Raw genomic sequence first — 15,714 nt, forward strand, 5'->3', positions numbered from 1 at the left:
CTCAGTTCGAAGAAATCCAAAGTATCATGGCTGGATGTTTGTAAACCGCGATCAGAGGGAGGTTTGGGGATTTTCTCACTACACAACGATTGTAAACCTCGCACTGACGAATAAAACATCGCTTTGGGTAAAATGGGTAAGCCAGAATCTGCTTCGTGGGAAGTCTTTTTGGGTTGTGAATGAGAAGCAGATGTGCAGTTCATGGGTGTGGCGACAACTTCTAAAAGTGAGAACTGTAGCAAAAAGCTTCCATCGCATCAAAGTAAGGAATGGGGAAGAAACGTCGTTCTGGTACGATGATTGGTGTTCAATGGGGCGGCTGATAGATGGAACTGATGCTAGTAGATTCATTACCTTTGGTGTCCCAGCTCATGCTACTTTAGCATCTGTGTGGCGTACCCATAGGAGAAGATGACACAGAAACGAGGTTTACGATTCCATTGAAGACGAAATTCAACAGCTCTGCGACAACGGACACAAGCTGATGATCAGCCGATGTGGCACTCAGGAAACAATCACTTCCACACGAAATTCAGGTCAAGACAAATGTGGCACAACACCAGACAGGTCCAAGCTCGGAAACCTTGGAATTCCATCGTTTGGTTCAAGAACGTAACGCCAAAGTATGGTTTTATCACTTGGTTGGCGATTTTAAATCGACTAACTACAGGCGATAGGATGCAGCAATGGAGGAGTGGGGTTTCTACTGCTTGTGTCTTCTGCAATGACCCTTATGAAACGAGATCTCACCTCTTTTACGAATGCAGCTATTCCCAACAGGTGTAGCATGATTTAAGCGGAGGATTGCTAGGAAACAGCTACACCAGTAACTGGGATGCGATCATCACTCTCCTGATATCAAATAACTACAGTGCAACCAAACTCTTTATTCTGCGATTTATCTTCCAAGCCTCAATCTCACAGCTCTGGAAAGATTGTAACAGACGACGTCACGGTGATGTGCCAAATCCACCGGCGCAACTGATTCATAAGTTTGACAAAACGATGCAAAACCGTTTGAGTTCTTTACGACTGATCGGGGATCGCAATCTCAAAGATGGTCTTCAACTCTGGTTTGGCTCCAGATTATGAAAGCATGTCATTTACTATGTATCGTACTAAAAGCTTTACTCTCTTCTTAGCAAATTTCCCTATTCCTTTCATTCTCATTTAAACAGATGTAAAGGAAACAGTTTTTTTTAATATAATTTAACATATTTTCAACAAAAAAAGTTCTTCTCCCACTGATGAGCTTTGTCTCCCAAGCTGAAAGTGAATAGTCTTAACTTGAAGCTATCCTCTGAAACCCCATTAATATTTGTCAGATCACAGAATCTATCAAATTGATCTAGGTGCTCAAGTTGATCCTCCATAGGCAGTCAATGGAATTTTGAATTCCGCACCATATTGAGAAGTGATGCCTTTACCTCAAAATTATTGTTTAGACTGGTGGAGTTTGGATTCCTGCTCGGTATAGATGGGCATTAGCCCTGTCATTCTCTCCAACAAAGACAGGTGGTGGCTCTTGACGCCTGGGAGGTTGTGGGTAGGGCTGACTGACCTGATGCCCTTGTTGGTTTACTTGAGCTTGATGCTCATTTTTGGCTGCCTGATTCTGAATCATCTGAGTTTGGTGCTCATTTCTGGCTGCCATATTCTAGTTCACAAAGCCCTATGCATCATTTCTGGCCGCTTGAGCTTGGTTCACTTGAGCCTGGTGCTCAGCTTGATCTCCTGGCTGATCCATACCCAGCTGCTGAAGATGATCTGCTCTCTCTCTTGCTCTTCTGCCTCTTCTATCAAGCAAATGGATATTGTCAATGAAGGGTTCAGCGGTTTCACAACTTCTGTTTCTGGTCCTTGGTCTATATGACATAAACCTGAAACTTCAGCACTTATAGGTTTACTCAGTAAAACAAAAAACTTGATCTCAAGATGAATTCAGCAACTAATGCTAAACAATCACACAGATGACAACGACGCCAATTGATAGACAAGAGTTTATTTACTCTTAGGGTATCAATCCCATTAAGCAGTTGCAGCATAAAAAGGTAATCAATCCATAAGTGTGAAGATAGACACTAGTTCATGTAAATTCAAACAGAACAAGAGTTTTGGTTTTCACAAGTAACAAATGCAAACAAACAAAGCTAAAACAGGATTAACAATCATTAAAGACTTAAACTAAACAGTAACAAGATAACAAATGATCCAGTGATATGAATAAGATGGAACTTAAAGCTCTAGACATGGAAAAGCCGATAAACTCCAAAACACCATCTTAACCATTTTTGATCCTTCTTTCACCATTTCTTGACCAGGTTTCATCTCTTCCACTTCAAGTAACCTCCAAAATAGCTGTTTGACACTCCAAACAATGCAAGAGTCACTTGGACCTAATGCAAAATCCTAAAACTCTAAAACAAAGATGAAACATAATGAATCTATCTAAAATGCATGCGTGAGACTCGAGTTTTAGACTAAAAATGCATACTAAATGAGTCATTTTATGAACATATCAGTGACAAACCAAAACCCCCTTTTATTCGATTAGGTCTACGATTGTTTTTAGCATCAGTTAAAAGTCTTCAACACACAAATCCCTATGGATTCGATCCCTAAGCACTACTGTGTTTACTGTGCACTTACAGCTTATTTAGGGTAAAATTTGTGTTGCACACTGCATCCACATCAAGTTTTCGGTGCCGTTGCCGGGGATTTGTCGCTGTTGATTTGATTTCTTCATCTAATATCAATTTTAGACCACAAGATTTTCGAGTTCTTCTGGAGATTTTCTAACTTCTCTTTTTTATCTTTACTTTCTTTGCTCTCAGGTCATGAAAACTAGGAAAAATCCTGCCAACATTGTACCGCCCCTAGACGAGATCGACAAACACAAAAGAGCTCAGACGAAGAAAGCTCAAGATGGTTAATCCGAACCCATCGAGAAGATCATTTAAACCGTGATCAAGATGATCACATTGGAGATGATGACTGGGATTCCATTCACGAAGATGACCGAGAGGCTGCTCATGAAGCAAATGGCGAGCCACAACTCGATGGAGAGGGAAACCAAATCCCTAGAAATGCTGCTCAAGCCGCTGTTGATCAAAGGAGGCATACTCGATATGATCCCAGAGAACAAAGGAATGATGAAAATATTGTTCCACCTAATGGTAGAGAGGCCAATCGACCCATACAGCTTGGCAATCCTGCGAGAAGACAGCCCTGCAATAGACTTATTGCTTATTTTGATGCACCTCACCAACACTTTCAAAATAGATCAGCTATTCAAGTTCTTGCCCCAGCCAGAGGAGATTTCGAGATAAAACCTCAAATTGTCTCTCTGGTGAAGCAAAATCAATTCCGTGATATCTCTACTGAGCATCCAATGGATCACATAGATCTTTTTGAAGAAATCTGTGGAATGGTGAGAACCACTTCTGACACTGCAGACTATGTGAAGTGTAAGATTTTCCCTTTCTCTCTAAGTAATAGAGCTTTTAGATGGTTAAAATCTATGCCATCTGGTTCTATTTTTTCATGGGAAGAATGCAAGTCAGCTTTCCTGAACCACTTCTACACCAAGTCAAGATCGAACCAGCTGAGAAACAAGATACAAAGTTTCCCACAAGGCCCAATAGAATCATTCTATGAAGCTTGGGAACGATTTAAAGAGTATGAGAGAGACTGCCCACATCATGGTTTCTCTGGAGCAAATCTGCTTAGCACCTTCTACAGAAGACTTCAGAAAAAGTATCAACTTTCTCTTGATACTGCCAGCAATAGAGATTTCCTTTCAAAAACTGTAACACAAGGGAGAGCACTCATCGAAAACTTAGCGTTGGCCAACAGCAACAACAACCCTGAGTATGACAGATCAAAGAAGATTATCATTAGTCATGAGTCAAGGGAGATTGCTGAGCTAAAGAGCATGGTAAGTCAACTTCTTAAATCTCAAAATAAGAATATACATGCTTATGATACTGCTGCAGGAAATGAAGACGGTGGAAGATATGAAGATGATGGCATGTATGAAGAAGAAATTAATTCCATGGGAGCTCAAGAACACTAGAGCCGATTCAGTCCAGCTTTGAGCCACAACTTCCGGAATGCATGCCAACTTCAACAATCTCTCATACGGGAGCCAGGGAGCCACGAACCCCTAGAACTAGCCTTATCCGCAGCAGCAGAGGAATTTTCCAAACAAGTTCCCAGATGGGAACCATGGAGGAGGAAATTTCCAACAAAGACCACCTTTAAACCCTACAAAGGCACAAACCAGCTCATTAGAAGCAATCCTTTCCCAGCTAAGCAACTAGGTGAAATTGCTTGAACAAAGCATGATGCAAACATCTCAAGGCAATGAGAATTTGATCAGGAAAATGGGAGTGAGGATCGATTGTATGTACAATGACTTGAATGGGAAGTTTGAATCTCTTGCAACCTATGTCAAGACTGCACATTCGACGAAGAGGCAACCAGGAGTCTTGCCAGGAAGAGTGGAAGATAATCCAAAGAAGTTCTGATTGCCATGACAGCAGTTCCGAAAGAAGGACCAGTCGCAAACTCTGAGGAAAATCAAAACCTGAACCTTTTATGAAGGATACAAAAACCGAGTATGAGAGTCGCCAGATCATTCCAGTTAAGGTACCAAAACGCTTACCTGACCAAAGACTCAAAAAGTCTAAGGATCCATGGCGTTTTTCTTTCACTTGCTCTATTTCTGGAATTGACCTTTCGGATTGTTTATGTGATTCTAGTGCTAATGTGAATGTTATGTCAAAATATGATACTGAGAATCTTGGTATAGGAACATTTGTCCCATCTCTGGTAAGGATAATCTATCTTTAGTGATTCATCTCTGAAGAAAACAGAAGGAAGGATTCAAGACCTGCCATCGGTCATTGGAAACAAAATCATCCCAGCCGATTTTTAAGTCTTATAGATGGACAAAGACAAAGAAAGAACCTTGATATTTGGTCACCCATTCTTAGCAACTGTAGGTTCTATCATTGACCATGCAATTGCTGTTTAGTTTTCTTAAATGTGGACAAGAAAAAGTTCTATAAAACCACACCGGATCAAGCTCCAAACCGCAAGGACAAGAGCAAGGAGAAGAGGTCGGAAAACAAAAAGGAACTATAAGCACTTACATCTAAGCATTTTGCAAAGATCAAGATAGTGGTACCACCATACATCAGCAAGGACAAGGAAGAAAACCTTAAATGAATTGTTGAGAGGACAAAACATGTCTTCAAAGGATACAAAGATCCTTAAGAAGGGAAAGGAAATTGTGATTCAAGATGAAGGAGAATTAAAGTTCAAACTCAAGAGAATTTCAAGGATTCTTATTTCAAGAGATCCTGCTTCTTCTTCTCAACCCTGATCCTACCAAGAGTCTAGCTAAAAGACTTTAAACAAAAGCGTTTGATGGAAGGCAACCCATTTGGTATGATTTCCTTTCCCATTTTATCTTTTTTATTTTTTTATGCATTTTAGGCTTCCATAAAACCCAGATAAACCAAAAACATTCAAAAAACCAGAAAAATACAAAAAGATAGGAGGAAGAAACCGGGAATTAGAAAGAAGTAGGTGAAGCCGGAACCACTTTGCCGCAGCCGCGATCATCTCAGCCACAGCCGGAGCTTGATTCACCGTGGCCCAGGTCCCTCACCCGCGGAAAAACACAGGTTTGCCGCTGCTGCGCACATTCGACCCGCAGCCAGCCTCCGTTCTGCTTCCCGTCGCTTTTTCCCAATTTCCCGCGAACTGGAACTTCAAAATCCCAATTTATTTCGGAATCAAACTGGAAGTTCCCGAAATATCATTTCCGTGTTAAACACGCCAAGGTAAGTCCCTAAAAACTTTTAAATTAATTTTAAAAGAAAAAAGAGGATTTCAAAGATCAAAAGACTCTTTTTTATCATCTTCTTCAACAAGCTTGGAGATTTTGAGAAAATATCAAATTTAAAACTTGACAAATCTGTTTCAAAATTTCGAACCTGTCTCACTCTTTTTCAAAACAGATTCCAAATCTATGATCACATCACACTCTCATCAAGGTATGGATCCAAATTCCTAACTTTTTCTTATGAACTCAGAATTAGGGTTTTCTTAGAATTAATAGAAATTCACCTTACGATGATTGTAAATTGTCTTTGAGCTCAAGACTAGAGTTCTGGGTAGTCCCATTGAACAATTTAACACCTGGACCATATAGATTTTAAATTTTCAAAATCTGAGATTATAACACTAGAGAAAATCAAAATTTGAAGAACTGTTTGATTTATCTTAGCAAATCTGGATTATGGATTACTGTTGATAGATAATATTATTAGATAACATATGAAAGAGCATTAACATCATCTTGCTTTGGAAATCTCATATGTGGAACATCACTATATCGAATTCGACCAGGAACTCCTAGATTTTGCAATGTTTGATGCAATTAAAGTTTGTTTGTCATGTTAATATATTTGTGATAGCTGTATGAACATGTTGCTCATAAAAATCGATTCAAAATCAGCTTCACTTATTCTCGGTCTCAAGAATTTTGTTTTGCAGCCATGGAACTTTCCTAAACTCGCCTTATTCGAACTAAGAAGAGCCCTCATGCGAAGAATCCACATTCCCAAGAGACATATGATGCACTGAATGAGACATAGCTGAGTGATGATGAAAATTTCTACACCTTCATATCTGCACAGAGAAAAATCTTTTCAGGAGAGATTGAGAGAGCCCCCACTCTAAAATCTGTACATCGGAGAGCTAAGTCTTCCTCTAGACCAAAGGTGAAGTTTGATGGTAAGGCCATTGATCCAGACATCAACTACCTGGAGCAGCTTGAGAAGCTGAAGATCAAGCCAGCTCCAGCAATCGATTACTCTACTCTTGAGATGCTTGGAATTAGAGAGTATGCGATATGGTATCTTGATAGGCTTGGAATGAGATCATTCATTGAGCAGAGTTTTCCAACCTCTGAGAGCCACACCAGAGAGTTCCTTGCATCGATGACTTTTTCCTACAAGAATAGAGCTGTTCCTAGAGCTCTAGATGACACAATTTCCTTCTCTATTGGAGGACATCTCTACTCTCTTACCATTTCAGAGATGTGTGATGCTTTGAAGCTGCCTTATTGTGATGAGATTGCTTTGGAGAAAGATACAGATGAGGATCTATGAAGATTGATGGGTCATAGAGTTTAAGACAAAGGAAGGTCCAAAGCCTCATTTCTCTCTCACCCTCCATTTAGATATGTGCATAAGTTGTCGGCACACACCATATTTTCCAGAGCCAACCAGGCGAATGTGCTTAAACCCGAGCTAGTGACAGTTCAGCTACCTTTCACCGATCATCCAATGTTCCTTTGCTTTGCTTGCATCATTGGCAAGAACCTAGTGAAGGTTATGCGTGAGATGCATACCTCTGAGTGTCTGGACTTCTCACCAGCCTTTGCAAGCATCATTACTTCGCTTATAGTAGCAGCAGGAGTTGATTTTTCAGCCGAGACATCTCTTAGGGAATAATTGTTCGATCTGTACCATTTCTCCAGAAATATGACTATTTCCAAGGCCAAGATGGATCCCATTTGATTTGCTTACAAGTTCTGCACTAGTACTACCGAGTACAGGGTTCTCCTACCATCAGATTCAGTGCCCCGAATCTGAGATGGAGCAGACCCATGATAGAGACCAGAGACTCGCTATTTCTTACCATCCGTTCTACTCATGCCTTTGACCATGAAGCAATTTCTGGCTGCAAAAGCCAAGAGAGAGGTAGCTGCAAATAGCAGGAGACTTCAACCTGCACCATCATCATCCCGAGCCAGTTCCTCCCACACCAGAGCATCCACTAGATGTGATGCAGATTTTGCAGCTTTGAAAAGAATCTTGATCAGCAGGAGAGGATCAACATGCGCATGAAGAAGTTCCTGAAAAAGAACCACAGGTTTGATGATGACTTCTCTGCCACAGAGACAGACGGCAGCCATGAGACATAGGCGCCTATCAATCACCTCACCATACCCACGATTCTATCATCATTTTCATTTCTTTATTTTAGACTATTTTGCTTTTATTTACCATCTTCTCACCAACTTTTTCACACCCGGTAGAGTGTGATTTAAGTTTGGGCAAGAATGTTTATCCGTACTAATCTATTCTCTTTGTTTCTTATCTTTTTCTGCAATTTTAAAAATTTTCTATGCTTATTAAAAAACCTTGAGTGTTTTTCAGGAATGTTTGACACAAAACTATGATGAATAAGACCCATGTGCTTCTAGACTTTGCATGATAATTCTTTTTGTGGTTAGTACTAGACAAGGCGGTAGCTAGAGTACTTGCACTACGAACTCCCACTAGAAGATTTCTATTCTTGGAGATCTTTTCTGCCAGGATATACTAGCTCATTTTACTTGAACTTAATCTTGAATCTAATTTTCTCATCCTTGGTTTTAGCAGGCATCATGATATACATCTAGGACATCTTCACCTTATTGTTACCACTCTTTGTTGTCCTAGATAGCTAGTTCATCTTTAGGTGGTACCACACCCTTTATCCAAACCTCATGCATTCTCTCTTTAGTTTGTATCGAAAGATATGTGTAAAAACGCTAGAGAGGGAGGAACAACATATTTTTCAGTCACTCAAGAGAAGGACAAAAGAAATTTGGGAAAGTGAAGCATCAAGAATCTATCAAAGGTTAATAGTGCCTCAAAAAGCTTGAACTTAAAGGTAAATGTCGTGCCTCCGAAGACTCTACACCTAAAAGCGGTTTCCCCTTTGAAAAAAAAAACGAAAAACAAAATGAGGAAACCAAAAAGCCTAAAAGAGTCTAGGATGGCCGAAATTATTTGGAGCAAAGGCTACAAGTATTCATCTGTGGAGTAATGGTTTTAAAACCTAAACAAAAGTTTAAGTCTGAGGGAGTTATAGAGAGAACCTGAAGGAAGGAGATCATAAATCGTAAGGCAAGAAGAATGTGACTAGAAACTGTGGACAACAACATCTCCATCCTCTCTTGCTGTTTTGCATAATATCCTGTCTCTCCAGAAAAAAGCAACCCTAAACAGTAAGAACCTCACCCCTAAAAGAGCCATTTTGAATACCTAGCCTTGATTGCCTTACTAAATTCCCTTTATTCAGAACCACTTGAACTTTTAATGAATGTTAAGAGCTAGTTGACTAGAAGATAGGTTGAAGTGTCTAGACTTTCGCATGACGGATCAACGGATTATTTATGCTTGTATTTTGATGAGAATTTTTTAGACTATACCTGATCTGACCATGAGGATTGACTTTAGTTTAGAAACATGGTCTATGAGATTTTGTTAATTCCTACGATTTTAAAATCTCTTTTCTAGATTTAGATCTTTTGTTTTGTTTGAGGACAAATAAAGGTTTAACATTCATTCAAAAAAAAAACAAATAAAGGTTTAAGTCTAGGGGAGTTGATAACACCTGATTTTGACAACTGTTATGGATCAGTTTCAATATCTTATGCAGGTGTTTTCACTAATTTTTAAATTTTTTATAAGTATTTTCCATGTTTTGGAGATTTAAAAAGGCTTTTTAGGAAACTTAGGAGTTTTGGAGTTCATTTTGGAGCAAAAGTACATTTTTGATAAATTCAGGCCATCAGAAGTTTGACAACCAAATAATACGTTTTCACCGTCTGATCATCCTCAAATTTGGAGAATTTATAGCGGATACAACCAGCTTTCTAACACACTTGGAATAAATGCAATCCAATGGTTAGATCTCCAGATATCATCAATGTACTGAAGTCCTATCAACACAGTTCAGTCATGGACAGAAGCTTTCACAAACTTCTCTCCACCGCGGCTCAGCCTCTTTCACCCCCGGTGGACCTACGTTCGAACCTCAGAAGCCCAACTAAGACCCAAGGGACTTCCTGCAATCATTTTACAAGCCCTAGACGTCCAGATTGAAGAAACACTATAAATATTCATTTTTAGGTCTTTTGTATGAGAGCCTCTTTCATCTCTTTGAGAGAGAATTCATTTGTAGCTTTAGGTTTTATTTTTTATGCATCTGTAGAAGCTTTTCATCACCGTACACTGTCTTCGATAAGATAAGTTTTTATGCAATTTTTGTTTCTTTACTCTACTGCTTTCGAGTTCTAAAACCGATGATTATGTCAAACTCAGCCATGTCTGAGTAGTCACTGAGTTGGGTAAAGGGAAAATCGAAGGGGATCCCATGTTCGAATAACATCTAGTTTTTTAGGTTAAAATATTTCAAATTTAAATGATTCTCCCATTTATCCAAATCTTAAAGCGGTAACTCTGGATTGATTACCCAGAGTCCGATCCTAGGTTAAATTCAAGCCACGAGAGTGTTGTATATGGGTTGTCTGAACTGGATCTTATGGACGTCACCGCTGTAGGAGACGAAAGCTACCTACGTAGGATACGTAAGCCGAGATGGATTCCGATCTGAAATGGATGATCTTGTTTTGGTGTGATAGCGAGAGTTAATTGCAATGAAGAAGTGATTAGATGATTAGGGTGACGAGAGTTAGCTAATCTTATAAGTGTTTATCCTAGTTTCAGAGTCAAAAAAAATCCTTACCTAAATTCCCTGTATCAGAGAACATGAACCCTAAAGATGAACCCTAATCCCATCTTCGTTTTTCATATAGTTTTCAACAAATTTTATTACAAGCTTTTTAATCCTCTGCTTAGTTAGATTTAGTGACAAACCAAAACCCCCTTTTATTCGATTAGATCTACGATTATTTTTATCATCAGTTAGAAGTCCTCAACACACAAATCCCTGTGGATTCGATTCCTAAGTATTAATGCGTTTGCTGTGCACTTGCAACTTGTTTAGGGTAAAACTTGTGATACCCACTGACCCCACATCAGTCAGTCAGGCCATTAATCCAGACAACAACAATTTGGAGAACCTTGAGAAGCTGAAGATCAAACCAGCTGCAGCAATCTATTACTCTTCTCTAGAGATGCTTGGAATCAGAGAAGATGTGATATGGTACCTTGATTAGCTTGGGATCAGATCATTCATGGAGCAGAGCTTTCCGACTTATCAGAGCCACACCAAAGAGTTCCTAGCATCAGTGACATTGTGCTACAAGAAGAGAGCTACTCCTAGAGCTATAGATGGTACACTTTTTTCTCTATTGGAGGACATCTCTATTCTATTACCATTTTAGAGATATGTGAAGCCTTGAAGTTACCATACTGTGATGAGATTGCTTTGGAGAAAGATCCAGAAGAGGATCTATAGAAATTGATGGGTCATGGAGTATATGACAAAGGGAAATCCAAAGCTTCACTTCTCTCACCCCTCAGTTTGATATGTGCATAAGTTGTTGGCACACACTATGTTTTCCAGAAGCAACAAGGGGAATGTGCTCAAACCCGAGCTGGTGACACTTCAGCTCCATTTCACAGATCATCCACGGTTCCCCTGATTTGCTTTCATCATTGGCAAGAACTTAGTGAAGGTTAAGCATGATATGCTTACTTCCTAGTGCCAAGACTTCTCACCTGCCTTTGGGAACATCATTACATCGCTTATGATTGCATCAGGAGTGTACTTTTCAGCTGAGACCCCTCTTAGAGAAGATTGGTTCGATTTATCCCACTTTTGTAGAGATAGGACAATTTGTAGAGCCAAGATGGATCCCATTGGATTTGCTTACAGGTTCTGTACCAGTACATCTGCGTAAAAAGTTCTCCTACCATCAGATTCAATGCACCGAATCTGAGATGGAGCAGACCCAAGATGGAGACCACAGACTCTCTTGCCATCTGTTCCACTTCTCCCTTTGACTGTGAAGCAATTTGTGGCTCAAAATCCAAGAGAGAGAGACAGATGCAAACAGCAGGTGACTTCAGCCTGCACCATCATCATCCTGAGCCAGCTCCTCTCACACCAGAGCATCCATTAGGAGCGATGCAGACTTTGCAGCATTGAAGAAGAAGCTTGACCAGCAGGAGAGGATAATTAGGCGCATGAAGAACTTTCTCAAGAAGAACCACAGGTTTGATAATGATTCCTCTGGCACAGAGACAGACAGCAGCAGGGAGACATTGGCTCTTATCCATCACCTCGCTATACCCACGGTTCTATCATCATTTTCTTTTCTTTTATTATACTCTTTTGCTTTTATTTACCATCTTCTCACCGAATTTCACACACTAAGGACAGTGTGATTTAAGTCTGGGGGAGGATATCTATCCGTACTGATTTATTTTCTTTGTTTCGTATTTTTTTTCTTGTAATTTTTAGAATTTTCTATGCTTATTAAAAGACCATTAGTGTTTTTCAGGAATGGTTGACACAAAACTATGATGAGTAAGACCCATGTGCTTCTAGACTCTACATGATAGTTTCTTTTTGTGGTTAGTACTAGACTAGGTGGTAGCTAGAGTACTTGCACTACGAACTCCCACAAGAGGATCTATCCATGGAGATTCTTTCTGACAGGATATACTAGCTCCTTCTACTTGAACTTAAGATTGACATCCAATTTTCTCATCATTGGTTTTAGGAAGGCATCATGAGATACATCTAGGACACCTTTACCTTATTGTTACAACTCTTTGTTGTCCTAGATGGCCAGTTCATCTTAGCTTGTACCATACCCTTAATCCAAACCTTTATGTTCGAACCTCATGCATTCTCTCTTAAGTTTGTATCGACAGATACATGCAAGAAGGAGGACCAACATAGTTTTCAGTCTTTCAAGAGAAAGACTGAAGAAGATTGGGAAAGAGGAGTATCAGGAATCTTATCAAAGCTTAATGGTACCTAAAAAAGCTCAATCATAAAGGTAAATTTTGTGCTCCTTAAGACTCTACATCTAAAGGCGGTTTCCCCTTTCAAAAAAAAAGAGAGAAAATAAAAATAAGAAAAATGAAAGGAAAGGAAACCAAAAGCCTAAAAGATTCTAAGATAGCCGAAATTATTTGGAGCAAAGGGTACAAGTATTCATATATAGAGTTATGGTTTTACCACATAGACAAGAATCTAAGTCTGGGGGCGTCATGAGGAGAACTTGAAGAAAAGAGATCTGAAATCTTAAGGCAAGAAGAATGTGACTGGAAACTGTGGACATTCAAGAGTTTCATCCTTTTTTGCTGTTTTGCATAATATCTTATGTCTCCAGAAAAAGGTAACCCTAAACGATGAAACGTCATCCCTAACAAGCCATTTTGAATACCTAACCTTGTTTGCCTTGCTAAATTCCCTTTGATGAAAACCACTTGAACTTTTAATGAATGTTAAGAGCTAGTTGAATAGAAGATAGGTTTAAGTGTCTAGACTTTCGTATGACAGATCAACGGACTATATATACCTGTATTTTGGTGAGAATTTTCTAGACTATACCTGATCTGAGCATAATGATTGACTTTAGTTTAGAAGCGTGATCTATGAGATTTTGTTAATTCCTGCGATTTTCAAACCTCTTTTCTAGATTTAGATCTTTTGTTTTGTTGAAGGACAAACAAAGGTTTAAGTCTGGGGGAGTTGATAACACATGATTTTGACAACTTTTATGGATCAGTTTCAATATCTTATGCAGGTGTTTTCACTCAGTTTTATAGTTTTTTTAAGTGTTTTCCATGTTTTGAAGTTTTAAAAAGGCTTTTTAGGAAACTTGGAGTCTTGCAATGCATTTTGGAACAAAAGTACATTTTTTGATAAATTCAGGCCATCAGAAGTTTGGCAACCAAAGAAGACATTTTCACCGTCTGATCATCCTTAACTTTGGAGACATTAGAGAGGATACAACCAGCTTTCCAACACACTTGGAATCAATGCAATACAACGGTTAGATCCCCAGATATCATTAATGCACTGAAGGCTAGTGATTTGTCTACTGCGTGAGGGAGCAAGTTTTACCCTTAATAAACACAAATGAAAGCCGCAAGTGCACAGCTAATCAATTGTAGTATTTAGGGATCGAATCCACATAGATTTGTGTGCCTGGTATTCTTCTACGGTTTCTAACTTTATGTCTAGACTAGATTGGTTTTAGAGGTTGGTTGTTTGTCACGGATTAAATGAAACTAAGAAAGCAAATAAATATATCCTAAAGAGCAAGTAGAAAATCAAATGAAAGGCAAATGAAGCAAGCAGAATATCGAACTAAAGCAAATAAAATGCAGATCTAAAGGAGCAAGTAAAAATTGATGGTTTGTAAACTATGGCTAAAAACGCTGAGCTTTTGAGAACTCTACAGGGATCATAATCGGTTTTAACACTATAGATTATAGATTGGGATTGACATATATCAAAATATAGGGTTCTAGCGCTGGAGTACGGCGGTATGACTACGTCACTGTCGTGATCATAACCAACTTTTTCTCGCAACCCTGACCAGTAGGTTTCCACTCTGGCCTTGGAAGGGAGAGAACACAAGAGCTGCACAGGACTCGTCAGTACTCATGATTTCGCCGCAGGTAGGTTTCCACTCCTACGGAAAAATCGCCTGTTTCATTCTAGGTTGGATACTTAATGAAAACTTTCGCAACACTAACTTTCTAGATCAGATACGAGGGGATCATTCAAGCATACATGCAATAAGAACGAGAATAAACAGAGAACATAGTTAAAATCCCAGTTCTATAAACCTTGATGTCTTAATTGATTATGAGAGCCCCTTTCGGGAACCCTAAGCCCAACTCGGTATCCACTCAGACATGGTTGAGGTCAACATTATCATTGGTTTTAATTAAAGCAATCAAAAACAGTAAAGAAAAGAGATGAAAGAAAGCTTTTCTATTGAAGAACTCAGAGTTGAACAATCTTCTCCAAAAATCGCATAAAACGGCTAAAGGAAAAGGGTTTTTGTAAAAGAATGAAGGTGATGTCTAAAAACGACATAAATGACAAGTATTTATAGTCTTCAATACTCCATGGTCTCTAGGGTTCCAGAATTGAGGTAGAGAAATGACTTTGGGCTTCAAAAATATAAGCTTTTAATCGGAGTTGGCCGGCCGCGGTCGGGAGTAACATGGCCGCGGGAAATGGAAGCTTGGCCGCGGTCAGGCAGCTCGTGACCGCGGTGGATGGGTTGGTGGCCGTGATCGCATGAATTGCTAGCCGTCTTCGAGCGTCTCCAGGACAAATGGAACATCTTGAGATCCAACCGTTGGAATGTCTACAAACCAAGTGCATTTGAAAGCTGGTTGATTCTTCTATATGTTGTCCAATTTTGGGGGTGATCAGAGGGTGAGAAGGTCTTCGTCTCTCCATGAGTGTTCTAACAATCTGCATTTATCCAAAATGGTTTTTTTGTTCCAATTGGTGCCTCTTAATCCCAAATTACCTGAAAAGTCTTTTAAAATCCGAAAACATAGAAATCCTTTGAAAACCTTTGAAAATGGAGTAAAAACACCTGTAAAAGACATTAAAGTGATCCATAAAAATGGTCAAAATCCGGTGTTATCAACTCCCTCAGACTTAGTCTTTTGTTTGTCCTCAAACAAAACGAAGGCCAAATCTCGGTGAGAGGTTTGAAAATGCAGGAACCAAACAAAATCTCAGAGAGCAAGCTTCTAGACCAATATCAATCATTATGCATCAATCGGGAATAGCCTAGAAAATTCTCACTAGAAATACAGGCATAACTAGTCCGTTAATCCGTCATGCGGAAATCTATTGCACTAAGATCTAACTTCCTGTCAACTAACTCTTAACATTCATTAAAAATTTATG

At 39.3% G+C, this 15,714-nt stretch overlaps 1 non-coding gene across 1 annotated transcript; it reads right to left on the bottom strand.

Annotated features, from left to right (window-relative positions):
• Positions 1 to 3,602: 3,602 nt before the first annotated feature.
• LOC112085764 lies at positions 3,603 to 3,708 on the bottom strand. Its single transcript, XR_002899063.1, has one exon. It is a non-coding gene; the product is annotated as a small nucleolar RNA R71 (small nucleolar RNA).
• Positions 3,709 to 15,714: the final 12,006 nt, after the last annotated feature.

The sequence above is a fragment of the Eutrema salsugineum genome, unplaced genomic scaffold (genome assembly GCF_000478725.1).
Source record: "Eutrema salsugineum unplaced genomic scaffold, Eutsalg1_0 scaffold_3, whole genome shotgun sequence".
NCBI classification, from domain to species: domain Eukaryota; kingdom Viridiplantae; phylum Streptophyta; class Magnoliopsida; order Brassicales; family Brassicaceae; genus Eutrema; species Eutrema salsugineum.